The sequence below is a fragment of the Apium graveolens genome, chromosome 9 (genome assembly GCF_009905375.1).
Source record: "Apium graveolens cultivar Ventura chromosome 9, ASM990537v1, whole genome shotgun sequence".
Lineage (NCBI taxonomy): Eukaryota > Viridiplantae > Streptophyta > Magnoliopsida > Apiales > Apiaceae > Apium > Apium graveolens.
This window is the reverse complement of record NC_133655.1, coordinates 215,075,184-215,093,730: the sequence shown is the minus strand read 5'-3', so window position 1 is coordinate 215,093,730 and position 18,547 is coordinate 215,075,184.

Below are 18,547 nucleotides of genomic sequence, written 5' to 3'. Positions count from 1 at the left end.
AACCCTAATTGTTGTGTGTGTTATTATAACATGCATAAGTGCAAGTCGGAATTTGATATCGAATGGTAGGTTGGTTATTGAGGATATGTCAAGCAAACCTGGACGTCTAACATAAAGTATTTCGACTCTGTAGGTTCTAGTCGGGAAACCGAAAGTGGATGTTGGACTAAGAATAACCTAGTGGACAGTCGATGAGCTCAGTAGGGTTTCAACCGAAGAATCTGAGTGTTGAAGTCGAATCCAAGGTGATCTAGTGGTTAGACGATGAAGCCTGAATGTCTGGGTCGGCTTAGAGTCGATTAGTAATAGTTGTAAAGCTTTGCAAGGCAAGTACTCCTGAACAATCTTTCACTGTTCAGCATATATGAATAATTGTTGATTTTATTTATGTACTGGAGTAGAACATTTTAAGTTACGTATCCCCCGTGTTTGAATATATTTTATTAACTTACATTTTGGGGGAAAAGTGACTTCTGAAAATGCCTATCTCTAGATTGTGATTTAAATTGGAAAGATTTTAGAAAGTGTGCTGTGATATAACTGTTTAAAAGAGATAGGTATAATTATTTTTAGAAACTGGATAAAAACGGATCAGATATTGGATGGTTGCGTAAGAGGCCTGTAACGGCCCAGCGGGTTTGTGTAAGAGTCTAAGTCGGTTGCGCGCCCTATTTAAACCGCTTAGTCCAGCGTGACAGAGACCTAGCTAGTCTCAGAGTTCCAGAACAGGTTTGTGGTGGGATAGACTGATCAGCTGTCCCTAGGATTCGTTCAATTATATATCTGATTTTGATTTAGTAGTTCCCGTAATGGAACAGATGATTTTATGGTTTTAGTAACGGAACAAATGGTTTTGGATCCCCGTAACAGGACAAATGGTTTTGTGGTTCCTGTAATGGAATGGAAGATTTGGAAATGAAAATAGCATGCTAAAAATTGAACTTTGGTATTTATGCACAGCACACGACTGATGATATTGTTTTTCAGAACATGCTAGTTTTGATATCCAGTTTATACATGTAGTTATTTTCTAACGAACTACGAATTCTGTTCCTACAACTATTTTATTGTGAATTGTTTTACTCGTTATTCATATAGTGGTACTGTTGAGCAATTGATTGCTCACCCTTGCAGAATATTTTATATATGTATTGCAGATGTCTAGAAGATTCTTCTGTGGTAGTCGGGGTAGAGTTCCAGTTCCTTCCATGTCAGGCTCCTCTGAGGTAGTTGTGTTGGACCAAATATGGTCTATTGAGTTGTTGTATTAAGTTAGTTGTGTCAGGATGGTTTGTGTAAGTCGGTGTTGTAATAGTTGTAATATAAACCATACTTAAACCTGGAAAAAGGTCTTGGTAAAGGGGTCGTGGTTATGTATAATTAGTGATTGGATTATATTATGTTTATTATTATTGTTGTTGGTGACGTCAACTCCTGACCCCGGGGTTGAGGCCGTCACATCACACATGTAATTGTAACATATTATTTCTTCAAAAATAAACCTCAGGTGGCAAGTTGAAAAATAAACCACCTGAAATTATAAACATTTGTGTTCATATTTCATCTCCAATCCACAAACTAATTTGAAAATTTTAATTTGTATTCAACCCCCTTCGACAAATAAACCTAAGTTGATTATAAGTGAATAATAATTGGTATCAGAGCAAGCCTTCGACATACATAAGGTTTAAAGATCTTGAAGCTTATTCGATTAATTATGGTAAAGAAGGAGATAGAAGCCCAGATTCCAGACTTGTGTGCTGAATCTCTAGATCTGTCTCTCATGGCTAAAGATAGTGATTCAGAGGTATCCTCAAGCAGCAATCAGGTAATTACAACTGACCTCTCTAGGTTGAGTAAGGGTAAAAGTCAAGAAACTATCAATGATATGTCTTCTGAACTATACAACCTGAATGTCTCTCTTAAATCTCTTTAAAGGAAAACACTAAGATTAAAAATTCTAATTCCTTATTATCCGAGAGAAACAACTTATTAGAGATGCAGTTGCTTGAATATGAAAATGCCAAGAAAATTTGTCTAACTGCTAAAGATGAATTACTGAGGATATTAAAGATAGAAGAATTTCTAAAGAGGCGATTAATACTTGAAAAGGAAGTAATTGCTAAATGGAAGGAATCTAGGGATGTACCAAGAAAATTCATAGATCTTGAAAGTGTTGAGTCTTTTTGTAAAGATGCTTGGAAAAGGGTGAAGAAGAAATTTAAGCAAGATGTTTCCGTAATGGCTCATGAGCAAGTGATAGTTATCCATTGAAAGGAGAGAAATCAAGTGATAAAAATTACTTGTTCAAATAGAGTATCAGTACTTGCAAACTGGGCATGATAATTAAAGAAGATGAACCGGTAAACAATATCTCCTAAAGAGAGAAGGCAACAAAACCAAAAGAGTTGAGCATAAAAATACAGGATACTTGTCCAACAAGAAATTGAAGGATGAGCTTAGTATAGAATGAGATTTAGAAAAAGAAAAACATGAATAGAAAAGTAGGGATTAACAAGCTCAAGAACCACACCACTGGTAGATTTGCTTCAAGGAAAACCTATGTCAAGTATAACACCCCCAGATCCGGGGTCGGGGATCTGGGTCGTTACGGTCTTTCTTTCCACAATATCACTTAACTTAATTAATAATAAATAACCTCATATTGTGACCGCACACTAACACACACCACAACCCGTTATAGTCTCAGAGATGAAATTAAAATAAGTACAAGTCCTTGAATCCACAATTTAAAAGTTATTACAACCCAAAATGATTACTTGATAAGTTTACAGTTAATTGCCATTATCTGCCATAAGTTATAATTATACAATATTTGGTTCTCAAAAGTAGAATCCCCTGATCTACCAATAGATCTACCTCTGCAGCTATAGCAGCTAAAACATCAACGGGAAGACGCGGGACGCTTCCTACGCGCTTGCGCTGGGTCTGCTTGAGTCTGGCCATCTTTCCTAACTGTTGTTGTGTGATGAAGAAATAAAGCAAGAGTGAACATTACAGTTCGCAAGATGATATATAGTGTAAACAATAATGCAAGTATCTAAATAGATAACTTACTGGAAACCTTTATCAAGTGTAAGGTAATTACTTTACTGGATATAAGCTTAAAGGAAGATGAAGTTACCAATTACTTCACTATACTTATACCATTTTATAAAACTACTTGAACTACCATTGTTCAAAGTATTATAGGTTTCAAAAGGTCATCCCATAGATGAGACCACAAGTTAAGACTTGAATAGATTCAATCTTTGAAATATTATTGAATGAAATGAAGTTACAAGATACTTTATTTAGTCCCGATATATATATCCATATATATATCTCTTATATATTTCCTGGAAACCTCTGTTATGTAAAGTATGAACAGAGTTTGCAACATCCAATGAATTTTGGAAAGGAAAAGAATTTTGGCATAAACCCGATATCTTGTTGATCAGGCAAAGATACCAATAATTAACCTTTTCTACTAGTAGATGGACGAATTCCCCACTGGTCATCACCCTGGTCGCAATAGGACCTTATGCAGGACTGCCATTCAGCCACTTATGCATTTGATGGACTCCCACTGAGCCACTTACACTTTCATGGACGCCCACTGAGCCCATGTTGCTTATGCCGACTCAATAGATGGACTTACTTCCCGAATATTGGGTAAGTAATCAATTCATTTATCAAAACAGCAGTTTTGTTGCGAATATAAAATACACCACAGAGCCGGATCCCTCAGATTTTGAGCGAGTATTTAAATCCCCTTTGAAAGGAAGATTTTAAATATAAAAATGAGTTTTGGGATCCGCTCTAACTTTTAAAATCATTTTGAAGACTCGAAAACATTTTTAAGAATGTTCGGAGTAATGCTGATTTAATGAAATAAATCAGTCCCGATATATTAGAAAATATCTGAATATTATTATTTAAATAATATTCCCCATAAGGATACTCTCTATATAAATAACTTGAAGTAAAAGTTTTAAACTCATACTTGAAATGAATATTAAATAACCAAAGATATACTTATACGAAAGTATTATCTTTATTTGAATAATCGAAAATAAGTTTGATTATCGAAACATTATTCTTTAATAAAATAAAGAATATTATTTAGTAAATAATCGGAGTCATAAGTCCTCAAATGAATATTCAAATAATATTCATTAAATAATATAACTGAGTCATAAGTCCTCGAATGAATATTCAAGTAATATTCATTAAATAATATAAACTGAGTCATAAGTCCTCGAATGAATATTCAAAATAATATTCATTAAGTGAAATAAAGTTATCGAATAAACCTTATTCGAATAATAGTTTTGATAAATGGCTTGGGACGAGTCTGGTAACCTATAAACAACATATAAGTTGGAATTAAACCAAAGTCGCCCAAAAGTACAACAGTGCTACAGCTATCTGCCCAAAAGTGATACACAAGAGTCTATATGTCTAGTCAGAAAAAGGGATGCTATATACAAGTCAACTATCCCGGAAAATTGGCTCTTACTATGGCCTCGACTAACTAGACAACTAGACTATCCCATCGCCGGTCCTGAATCACACACCGGAGCGGGTCAGCTCCCATACCCTTTCCATCGCACGACGAAAGATATAGTCGGCTTACCGCCTGGAGATCCTACCATGCCTGTCCCCCTGGAGCGATCGGAGTCTCGCTCGGGCCGTGAGCTATATACCCGTCAGCTCCCTCCTCAAGGATCGGGGTATAGTAGCCCTAGTCTCATAAGCTCGGGCACGCCTACCCGCCCTCTCCGCATCAAACTCCCTCCTGACCTCGTCCAGCCGGGCCTCAGCAACAACAACTCGGGTCCTCAGTACATCCTGAACATAGCCGTGAGCTAACAAAGACTGCCTATGGGCAGGGTCGAGAGGTGGTGAATCCGGAGCCGCTGGGGGTGCCTCCTCGGTCTGCCTAGGCTCGGAAGTATGGGTCTTTGAGCTGTCATCATAAGAGCTCCAAGATAGTGGTGGAGGGGTAGGAGCTCTGACCACCGGGAGTGAGGGTAAAGGGGTACCGGTGTACTCTACCATAGCTCCGACATGCTCCTCAGCTACTAGGACCTCATCCGGGTCCTCCTCATCTGAAATCACCACAACCTCCATCTCTGACTCCTCTGAGGGGTCCTCCTCCTCCTCTTCCATCTCAGGCTCCTCCTGATCCTCGGCATCTAGCAGTGCCTCATCATGCTCACGCTCGAACATCTCTGGGTCCTCTATCTCATGAGCCTACACATTAAACGAGCTAAGTTACTATCATGATACTTATAAGGGTTCCCGTAAGGGTTTTAACTGTCAGTGCTACTTTAAGTAGTCCGACTATGAACTTGGCAAGAGTTCTTATTATCTTTGTGAGTTTATTATTATATCGTCATATCATCTCTGAGGTTTATAACGCTTAGCTCTGATACCATTTCTGTAACACCCCCAGATCCGGGGTCGGGGATCCGGGTCATTACGGTCTTTCTTTCCACAATATCACTTAACTTAATTAATAATAAATAACCTCATGCTGTGACCCCACACTAACACACACCACAACCCGTTATAGTCTCAGAGATGAAATTGAAATAAGTACAAGTCCTTGAATCCACAATTTAAAAGTTATTACAACCCAAAATGATTACTTGATAAGTTTACAGTTAATTGCCATTATCTGCCACAAGTTATAATTATACAATATTTGGTTCCCAAAAGTAGAATGCCTGATCTACCAATAGATCTACCTCTGCAGCTATAGCAGCTACAACATCAACGGGAAGACGCGGGACGCTTCCCACGTGCTTGCGCTGGGTCTGCTTGAGTCTGGCCATCTTTCCTAACTGTTGTTGTGTGATGAAGAAATAAAGCAAGAGTGAGGATTACAGCTCGCAAGATGATATATAGTGTAAACAATAATGCAAGTATCTAAATAAATAACTTACTGGAAACCTTTATCAAGTGTAAGGTAATTACTTTACTGGATATAAGCTTAAAGGAAGATGAAGTTACCAATTACTTCACTATACTTATACCATTTTATAAAACTACTTGAACTACCACTGTTCAAAGTATTATAGGTTTCAAAAGGTCATCCCATAGATGAGACCACAAGTTAAGACTTGAATAGATTCAATCTTTGAAATATTATTGAATGAAATGAAGTTACAAGATACTTTATTTAGTCCCGTTATATATCCACATATATATCTCTTATATATTTCCTGGAAACCTCTGTTATGTAAAGTATGAACAGAGTTTGCAACATCCAATGAATTTTGGAAAGGAAAAGAATTTTGGCATAAACCCTATATCTTGCTGATCAGGCAAAGATACCAATACGTAACCTTTTCTACTAGTAGATGGACGAATTCCCCACTCGTCATCACCCTGGCCGCAATAGGACCTTATGCTGGACTGCCACTCAGCCACTTATGCATTTGATGGACTCCCACTGAGCCACTTACACTTTCATGGACGCCCACTGAGCCCATGTTGCTTATGCCGACTCCATAGATGGACTTACTTCCCGAACGTTGGGTAAGTAATCAATTCATTTATCAAAACAACAACCTTGTTGCGAATATAAAATACACCACAGAGCCGGATCCCTTAGGTTTTGAGCGAGTATTTAAATCCCCTTTGAAAGGAAGATCTTAAATATAAAAATGAGTTTTGGGATCCGCTCTAACTTTTAAAATCATTTTGAAGACTCGAAAACATTTTTAAGAATGTTCGGAGTAATGCTGATTTAATGAAATAAATCAGTCCCGATATATTAGAAAATATCTGAATATTATTATTTAAATAATATTCCCCATAAGGATACTCTATATAAATAACTTGAAGTAAAAGTTTTAAACTCATACTTGAAATGAATATTAAATAACCAAAGATATACTTATACGAAAGTATTATCTTAATTTGAATAATCGAAAATAAGTTTGATTATCGAAACATTATTCTTTAATAAAATAAAGAATATTATTTAGTAAATAATCGGAGTCATAAGTCCTCAAATGAATATTCAAATAATATTCATTAAATAATATAACTGAGTCATAAGTCCTCGAATGAATATTCAAGTAATATTCATTAAATAATATAAACTGAGTCATAAGTCCTCGAATGAATATTCAAAATAATATTCATTAAGTGAAATAAAGTTATCGAATAAACCTTATTCGAATAATAGTTTTGATAAATGGCTTGGGACGAGTCTGGTAACCTATAAACAACATATAAGTTGGAATTAAACCAAAGTCGCTTATGAATCTATACTTTAACCAATTAGACTCTAACACTCGCTTTGCGCTCAACGATTCTCTTAAGTCGCTCGAGTACCCTCGGCTCCACCAGTTTTAATAAATTAACCATTACGGGTTTTAAGGCGATTCTTTCGCGAGTGCCTTACCAACTGCCTAATACACTTTACATAAATGATTCATACTCCAATTAGTCCTTTAAGGTCTTTAACCTATGTTCCAAAGTAAGGCGAGTGGTAATGGTTCGTTCGTGAAACGCCGTTACTCAAAACAGTCATTTCTCCTAAACCGTACATCGGATTCAAATGAACCACATATAAAAACGAAGCTCGTAACATGAAATATCTAATCATGGCAATGGCCAAAACCTAAAAGTGAGTTCTCGGGTCCTGATGGTAAGAACAAAACAGTCTAAAGTAAATCATACATTACGACGGCTATATTTACACGATTACCAATTTTTATCCTACTCCAAATCAACCACCAATCAACCACAATTCAACCATACAACCAAACTCCATACCTACAATGCTACAACAACCCCAACAACTCAATATTTCCAAATTTATACTACTTCCCAACATGAACTAAAAGCTTTACTTAAGTTCTTTAACTAATCAACAAGATTTACAACTCCAAACACATTACAAAACCAATACATCTCTAAATACTCAATAATCAATCTTCTCATGAACCATACCTAACACAAAAGCTCTAAATATACAAAAGTAGGGCTAGGGTTTGAGATTATACCTTCCTTGGTGAGTAAAAGTAATTAAGGAGCTTGGAATCACCCTTGAAAGTCCTTACCAAAGCTTAATCTAAACAAAAACTCAAGAACAAAATTTTAAGTTCTTGAAAAACACTATTCACCCTCTTCTTCCATGAATTTTAGAAAGAGATTGTGAAGTAATTTGAAGCTTAAACTTATAGGATAGCTATATCTATGCATAAGGAATCTTAGATAATTACATTACTAATTAATGAAGCTTGGAACTTAGATTTTGGTTTTTTTCTTCTTGAAATGGAAAAGAGGCCAAGAGCTTTTAGCTTGAAATGGGAAGTCAACTTGTGTTTTTGGTGAAATGATTTGTTGGTTGGTTGATTTTGCTTTTGTTTTAATTATTTACCTTTTAACCATAGTGATTTTTGTGTGGCTTGAAATCAACCACATCTCCTTCCCTTTTGGTCATGCTTAGGTCATCAATCCTATGTCATCTTCCCATGCTTGTCCTCTTCTTATTGGTTTGATGACATCATCCTCATTAACCTCTTTGATTAGCTTTTAATTACTTGGCTAATGACCGCTGATCTGTTATACGGTTCGCTTAACTTTCATTTTCGTTTATCGTTTGAGGGATCATACCCGGGATCTTATTACTTGGGTTTCCTTAACCTTTCTCAATACATTATATTCCTTTTATGATCTTCTCTTATAATCCTTGAATTTAAATCATTTTTATCCTGTTACCTTATACTCAATTCTTTCGGTATCTTGTGGATTTTTGGGAAAAATCAAAGTGTTTGAATTTGAATTCTGACGATCTTTATATACACTTATATATCATATAGAGTACTAATAAGATCTCAGAATAACAATAAAAGAACCCCTACATAGTGTGGCATGAAAAGTTTTCTTATTCAGCAATATCAGCAAAAACACTATTCATAAGGGTTACAAAAAGTTCAAAATTTTGGGGTTATTACATCAAGAATGGTTATGTCAATCATCTATCTACTAAATGTAAAACTTCCTCCATACCTATTCCTCCTATGCCTATGTATGCCATGCCAAACTTGCCTAAAGTGTCTAGTCAGAATAATAGTAACATGCCAATCAATTCCTATCTCCACCAGTCTTAACTTAATATGCCATTAAGTATGCAAAGTAAGAATAACATGTTTTCATCTTCATTCAATAAGATGTACTCTCAAGCTTGTTCATCTGACTTTAACACCAACACTTTTTCTCAAAAAACTCTGTGCAAAGAAAGGAATAACTCTTGAGTTCTCAATTTCAAAAACTCTACTACAGAATGGAGCAGCTGAAAGAAACAAGGGACTGCTCAAAGAAGCACAAATAAAAATACTTGTAGAATCAAATATATCTACATGTCTCTTGAATGTAACCATCTACAATAGAGGCTCTACTTATAATGTCTCTTTGATCAATTGAGTATCTGACAAGAAAACAAACGGGAAATTTCTTCATGACTTTGGCTGCAGATGCCTTATTCTAGTTCAAGGAGAAATAGTCATCATGATTGAAGCTAATGCAACAGGAAGAATTTCAGTTATATACTCAAGAAACTACATGGTCTACCATCAGGAATTCAAAAGGGATGTTATGGAATCAATCCATAGTGCACTTGATGAGAAGAAGACTCAAGAATTGAAAGATAAGAGTATTGAAGATGGTGCCAAAATGAATGATGGAGGTATGACTGGCAAGTTGATGAGTGTAATTTTTTCATAGAACTCATCATGTCAACTGCTAAACCAAAGTATGTGAGAATATCAATTGAACAGCAAAATGGAACAGCCATTGATCAACTTAAAGAGATAGCTATTGATCAAAAAGAGCTAGCCATCGGTGAGCTATCAATAGATAGAGGAACTAGAGTGACATCAACTGCTGATATGGCTGAAGTCTCTCACTCAGAAGGAGTTTCAAGATATGTCAATTGTCACTCTTTGTATCTCAGAAAGCTCATTGACAATATTCAACTTGCCTCATCAAAGAAAGTTACCAAGGAGTCATATTCTAAACTCATATTTCAAAGACACATTTATTAAGGAAGGAACCAGAGGAATCACCTTAGAGGAATTCTTTTACAGCAACTTTCTATTCAGAAAGAACCCAAGAGAGTGAACGGAGGTCTTCTGGAATCAACTTAGTTTGCATGCAATCAACAAGTGTCAAATCAACCCGAGATAAACAAAGTCAAGAAGCTAGTGCCTAGATCAAAAGACAGTGCAGTCAAAGAAAACAATTGGGAACTCAGAATTAAGGATGATGAAAATGACATGGTTTCAAGGAGTCAGTCCAATCTAGCTGAAGACTATCTGCAGAAAATAATGATTGGCAGTGATATTTTCACTGATAACCAAGAAAGAAGCAATCCAGATCTTTCATGTCTGCTTAGCTCATGTCGATTTTAAAATCTATCAAACTGAAACACGGAGTGCTTTCCTAACTGAAGATCTTAAGGAAGAAGCTTTTAGACCTCAATCTCAGTATCTGGATGATTCAAGAAATACAGAGGATAGGAACTAGCTTCTGAAAGCACTATATGAACTAATGTAGTTATCTAGAGCATGACATGACTATTTTTATCAGGATTTGCCTAAGGGGTAATTTTTCAGAGGTGCAATAGTCAAATCTATCCTCTTTTGTAAATACATATATCTTTAGAATAATTGTATATTTTTGTGTGAATAATATAATCCTTGATTCTTCTTTTGATAAATCTTAAAAGAGGTGCATCAAAATCAATGTTCAAATTTAATATAAAATGAGCTTGATGAGTGGACTCACTCTTTTTCTTGATGCTCAAAAAAATAAAGGGAGTTATGAAATCCTTATAAGTCAAACATTGGTTATGCATGTTCTTCTTTAGATGTTTGACTTAACTGATTATACATGCAAAATCATTCACATCAATTCTTGATCTATATAAAATGAATGCTTATGCACACATTTCAAGATGCAAGAGCTAAGTTGGTTCTCTTTATATTTAAACTCACAATAGATCAAAGATTATATTTATCACAAGTTTTGTGCTTACTTCTTAGTTTGTCTCCGGTATATTCTCACTCGGAAACTTTAAAGTAACTATTCAGATATCTCAAAGGAACATCAATTCTCAGAAATTAATAACCTAGAGACTTTGAGTTTGATTCAATTGGTCATCTAGATACAACTGTGTAGTTTACAATAATGACAGGAAAGAACCTACAAGGAGCTGTCATTATCTAGAAGTCGGACTTAACTCTTGAACTTGCAATGAAGTTGAAATATGTGTGTCAGTCTCTACTAATGAGAATGTAGACACTGAAGCTAAATGATGCTGTTCATAAAACACATAGGCAAAAAGTCAATTTACTGATTATGGCTTCCCGTTGGAATGAACTCCATACTACTGTGACAACACCAGAGCTTTTGTATATCTGAATCTTTAGTTCATGAGTAAAGAATCAAGCACATCAACATAAGCAGATATCTCTACCAAGCAGAATCCACTTTCACTAAGTTGGTAAGCAAGCTAGGTATGCCAAAACTCTCTTTAATCCTTTTTAGATATATGCTTTTAGTAGCCAGATTGTTTGCTATGAATTTTGTTGAAAACCCATTTTTCAATCAGTTTAATGCTTATGGATTTTCAAAATTAGCTTATGCATATATATTTAATTATCATAGCATATAGTCTGGATGTTTGCTGTAAAAGCTTTTACACGTCATGACTTCTGAGGATTTATATCAATGGATGCAATTGTGTTGCATGTTGTTCAGTAGCCAAGTGTTCAAATAAGATTTCTATCCAAATTATCAATGCCGGATAGGAAAGTTATGAGTTTGATTAAGTCCGCTCTAATATTATCAATGGATAACATTAGCCATTGATAGTCAAAATCAACATTTGGAGTCTACATATGTTATCTGGCAATTGATAAATATATTATATATATATATCAACTGCTAGTTCTTAGCCATCGATATAATTGTTCATCAATGGTTATGAGTAGACTATAATACAAGACTTCAAAGATGCAGAATCCTCACCAAAGTATGTATTTTAAAAGTAAGCGGTAATATTTTCATTTGTAGCAATAATAATTTATCAAGATATATTAGTTATTTTAAAATTGATAAATACTGATGACATTGATCATTGATATATCAGTGTTTAGTTAAAACCAGTTAAGACTGATAATAAGTCTTGTGACTAGGTTTCATGGTGTGATAAAATTTCTGATTAGGATTAAGATATATATGAAGAACGCTTTCATAGACTGATGCTCCTGTTACTCAATTATTTATACTTAACTTAGACCATTTTATCAGAAAATTTTATCGATAACAGTAAAGATTTCACTCAAGAATCTGCTCATATTCTAGAATTGAAATATGGCTGAACTTGTTTGTGATTGTTTCTTTTTTAAGAATCAAGGTCATATATTTAGAACAAGTTTTAAGAATTCCTACGTTGAATTGTCTTACAACACAGCCAATGGTAGGTTGAAAATTTCAACTTAGAAATCAAGTAGCAAGGCACATCAACCACTTGTTAACTGTAGGGAGATCATAATATTTCTATTTATGTAGTTAACAAGGAAGGCTATTTGAGACAACTAGTCAAAATTAGTTATTTCTCTTACAATGTGCCTTGATATCCTTGTTCAGCAATAATTATGTGATCACATAAGTTATAACTGATAATCAACGAATTGCTGAAAGTTGAATTTGAATATCTCGAAGTTATTTTCCGAGTTCATGATATGGAATATTAAGACTTTACAATATAATGGACTTTAATCCAAAAGTGCTCTATATTTAAAAAGTTTATAATAACCCACTTCAATGAACAATGTTGTTCAAATTCTCTGTTACTCTAAATAAACTAGAATATTATTAATTATTTATTTAAGAATAATTCAAAGAAGATATCTTTGTCTTAAATAAATAAAAGCAAATGTTATTACCCAGTCTTTCTCTGGGTCATCATGGACTTTACAATGAATATCACTAATAATTGTTTAGGAGATTGTTCCAGTAAACATTGCAGAACTGAAAACAACAAGAAGCTCGAGAAAAGAAAAGTGGACAAGCCTTATCAAAAGGAAACCTCTCTTAGAAAGACCGATTGATGACTTAAGATCCTGCTCAGATAAGCTTCTCTTTACACGCCTTGCCCAATTATGATGCTAAATTCAAATTGTATATCTAGATAAAGGGTCTTGCATATTGTTTCGAATAATGTGCACCAGTACAGTGATATGAGTCTACGAACTTATTCTCTTTTTATGAATAAGTCATACTTTAAAGAGCATTCTGGATGTTACAAGGTTATCATCAATGTCCAGACTTCTCGGTCGTTCAGTTTAAATTTTATTCACTTTTTTATCATATTAATTATATTTCTTAGTGGAATTTTCTAGTTCCAATAAAGTATTTAAGGCACTGCTGACTTTTAACCTTCGATCATGTGATTCATTGGCCTTTATTTCCCCGACTGTATCATCACATCATCTTTCATCATCAACTATAAACTTTTATTTCCCTTCAATAATGGCAATCATTTTTCTTCATGATATCAACAAGGTCTTAGTTGATGGCATTATATTTGACGGTTCTACCTCTAATGAGGAAATGCCTAATGTCCTGACTCGCATCTAGGAAGCAATCTTAGAAACAAAAGTCAGGGAAGTTGTTGATATTGATGCCTCTGCTGCTGCTCGTGCCAACTCTCGAAGGAATGGCAATGGCAGTGGCAATCAAGGCAGTGCTTCCTCCTCCTCCAATTGTAGAGTCTAGATTTCTGGATGCTAGGGTTGACTGAGATGGAAGTGTTTATTTAAAAGAACTTTTTAATGTAAAATGTTCTTCATGAATAAAATTTATGATTATCTGCATGTTGCTATATGAATCTTTTCTTGATTATTTACTTTTCTCTTTGTCATTATGATTCAGTTAGAACTTGAATCTTCTCAGAATTCACATAACATGTCAATGAGACTACTCTTCTGAAGAATCTTTAATCTAATAATCTTTGTCAGTCAACAGTGGATAGATATTTGCAGCAGATCAGTTTGATAAAAGAATGAAGATCAAGATGATTAAACACACAATCACTTATGATTCCAGAAGTAAATAACTTGACCTTAAAAACAGTAACTTTAAGGCAACCCACAAGTTATTAACCACCTTCTATCTTGAAGTCTCTAAACATAAGTGATAAGATTACAAAAATAATAAAAAAACCAAATCTGTGAGTTGAGTGATATAGTCAGCCTCTCTTAGACAAAACAACTACATTATAATTCCTGAGTACAATCACTAGTTATCTCCCTCAAAGACACTAGTGAATATAATGAATGTAATAACCCAAAATTTTGGACTAATTTGAAATTTTTGAATGAATAGTAATTTTGCTTATTTAGAATATTTTCAGGCGACTGTATCTAGAAGTTACTTTATTGGAATTCTGAGTCCATATTACTGTCCGGTAATGAATTTGAGTGTATGTAAAAGTCGTCAGAATTCGAAAAAGAGCACTCTGATTTTTTCCCAAAAATCCACCAGACACGGAATGAATTAAGTATAAAGCGTTACGATTGAAGGATTTAAATCCAAGGATTATAAAGGAGGACTGATGGAGGAATGAAAGATACCAAGAAGGTTTCTAGTAAAACCCTAACATTAAAATCTCAGATGTATTCCCCCAAACGATCAATGTGATTAAGCGATAAATAAGCCATAAAACAATTAAATGATCAAAGATGAACACACACAAGTGGCATGAGAAGGAATCATCCCTTACAAGCATAAACAAGTGGCTAGAGTTTAATTTCACCATCCCGCCACAATTAGCCAACACATGGCACTTAAGTGAGGTCATAAGGGTGATGTAAGCAATATCAAGTGGCTAACCAAGATAATATCTATATTATCACATCATTTTACCAAAAAGCAAGCAAAAGAACACTTCTTCATTATTTTGAGGAAAAACCCGAGAGGAAAAGGGAATAGAAATGGAGGAGAAAGAAATCCTTGTATCTTGAGTTTCCCTTGGACTATTCGCGTGTTATATTTATCAAATTGAATCCCTTGAGAAGCTCTACGCATATAGGGTAACCACTCTCCTCACCTACTTGTTTCACATACTCGTTTTGTATGATTTACAGTTAGGAGAATAGTAACCATGTTTGTGTTCTTGGTTTTGTCTTGAAGTTTATAGCATATTAAGGTTGTTTAAAAATCATCCAAGGATATATAGGCCTTTGTAAGAGTATTAAAATCCCCAAGGAAGGTATAAACACCTCTCACTCTTAGTTTAGTTTGATGTTTATGATTGGGTTTGATAAAAGTTATGTTTTAGTACATGTATGCTTAGACCTATTACCTTCAACCATGATTAAGCATGTTTTAATGGTGAAAACCTTGAGTTGATGAAATTTGAGTATTAGATGATGTTCTTGAGATAGTGTTTAAGATAAAATAGAGTTGATGATGTTTGGGTTGATTATTGAATGGTTGTCAAAGATTAAAATCTTGAAATCTTAGTAAACACAAAGCTATAATGTCTGATTTTTCAATCCCCTATTTTTTGGGTAACTTTCAGACTAAAAAACCTAACTGATGAACATCACAACTGCCATGGTTAGTTATTTCATAATTTAATCTTTGTTTTGGTGTAAAGATCTGTTGTGCAATACATGCCTGTACTTTAACAAGACTAAGTAATATTGACAACCCTAAGTAAGTTGTATTTTAATCTTAGTTTGCATTTGTACTTGTAATAATTAAAGTCTATAAAAATGTAAAAGAACAGACTGGAGTCTTTTTGTTTAAACAGTATCAAGCCTAAGGATTCTATCTGGAAGAAGATCAAGAAGGTCATGCCTCAGAAGAATTTTAAAGAAGCTTGGAGTTGAATAAATCTGTTTGGATAAAAATATTCTAAGTCAAAGATCTCTACAAGTCAAAGATTTAGTGTTATAGAGAAGTCACTCGAGAACTCCAAATGACTTATCGAGAAGTCAGAAAAGTTTATAGAGAACTCACATAGATATCGACAAGCCAAATTGAAGACATGAAAATTGGAGATATCGACAAGTCATTTCTTCACTAGAGAACTCATAGTTATCGATAAGTCAAATTCCACTAGAGAACTCAGAGATATCGATAAGCCAAAATTCACTAGAGAACTCTGAGTTATCGACAAGTCAAATTTGACTAGAGAACTCTGAGTTATCGATAAGTCAATAAGCCACTAGAGAACTCAGAGATATCGATAAGTCAAAGTGAAGATATGAAGACTAGAGATCTCTACAACCCAAATTCTCTTACAGAGACCTCTAGAAGTCAAATTTACTATGGAGTATTAGAGATCTCGATAAGCCAATATACTTATCGAGATGTCAAGTTCTCTATAGACCAAAGGGAGATCTCGAGGTAAAATCTCAAAGTACAAAATTGTAGACCAGTTCAATATCCAAGATCTACAATCAACAAACAATCCAAATAGCTGGATTGACAAGTCTACAAAAAGTAGCTTGAAGGATGTGCAAGATCAATGGTGAAGATTAACTGACAAAGGAAGATCAAAGTAAACACATGATGCTAAGATATGCTAAGCCCGAAATAGAAGATACACTTCTCTATAAATGGAAATGACAAATGACTGTTTACAAAAGCTAAGAGCATGTCTTATTATACACTGTTTAAACCAGCAGTTACCTAAATTATAAAGTTAACACTGGTCCTTAAGTCAGAAGTAACAATTAAGACATGAAATCTTGTAACACTCTCAAGGAGAAGCTAAGCTCTTTATCAACAAAGAGCCTAGAAATTTTATAGCACAATATTCTTAATTTTAATATAAAATTAAGTGAGGTTTGAATAAATCCGTGTTCTTTATTATTGGATGTTTAATTTCAGCGGTAACACATTTCATTACAAGATTCAATTTACTTTGTTCAACCAGAAAAAGAATTCAAGAAAAGCATAAAAACAGTAAAACACATTCACCCCCCCCCCCTCTGTGTGTTATACATTTCCTAACAAGTGGTATCAGAGCAAAATCCGAAAGTAAACAGATTCAAGATCTTGGAAGAATGAATACACATAAAATCAGTAGCATCAAAATTCCTACCTTTGACAAAGCAAACTACACTCTTTGGAAAAAGAAAATGTTGTTGTTTATCAGGATGTCTAATCCACTCTATATTCATATTCTCAAAAATGGGCCCTTCACTCCTATGGTTAGAGTTGAAAAATCAACATGTGGTGATATGGTTATTCCAGCTCGTTATGCTCCAAAAGACCCTTCTGAGTATACTGAGCCTGAAAAGGAGAAAGTTTCCCTGGATAGTGGCTTGTAATTGATATTGATTGATCACTTGACAATGTGATGTACAACAACATTGTCAACTGTGACACTGCCAAACAAATATGGGAAAAGATTGAAATACTCTGTGAGGGAATTGAGGAAGTTAGATCTAATCAAAGAAGGATACTGATTTCACAATATGAAGGTTTCATCGCCAAGCCAAAAGAAAGTATAACTGATATGTTTGAAAGATTGAATAAGTTGATAAATGACTTGCAACTCCATGACATATACTATGAAGCTGAAGAAGTAAAATTAAAGTTCTTGCTTACTCATCCTGATAATTTGGAATAGAAAATCTCAGCAATCAGGGAAGGGAAAGACTTGAGGAGAATAACATCGAAAGTTCTATATGGAATTCTTAAAACATATGAACTAGAAATGTTTAAAGGAAATCATTGAGATCTGGTCAAGGACATGTAGTCGATGACTCAAGTGCTTTAATTGTCAATGAAAGCCAAACATTTGATGATGAGCCAAGATATCAAACTCTAGTTGCCTCACCAAGTGAGCAAAGAACAAATGATTCACAGGAACAAGTCATTCTGGAATTGGAAGAAGATGAGTTCTACACTCTTGATGAATTGGATGAGCTAGATCAGTCAATGGCCTATTTAGCTAGAAAATTCTCTAATATTAGAGTAAAGAAACCAAGATACTTCAAGGGTAAAGGATAGTCTTTCAACAAAGACAACAGCTGGAAAGGAAAAGGGAAGTACACTTTTGATAGCAAGAATGGTTACAAAACTGGATCTGTTGACATATCTAAAATAAGGTGCTTCAAATGTGATGAACTAGGCCATTTTGCTACAGAATGCAGGAAACCCACAAAAGCAAGGAAAGACAAAGCTTATCTTAAACTGGAAGCAAAGTATGAAGCTCTTCTGAAGAAACAGTATAGCAAAGCTTATATTGTAAAGGGAAAAAGTTGGGATGATTCTGATAATGATGAAGATGCAGAAGTTGGAAATTATGCTTTAATGGCCTTGGAGCAAGGAGAATCATCCTCATCAATATCACAGGTACCAACTCTCACTACCATTGATTTAAATGTGAGTCAATATAAGGAAACTGTAGAAAAGATGAGCACATAAATATTTCACATACATACAAGTATGGTTGCTGCTAATGAAGAAGTGAGCAGACTGACAAAGATAAATG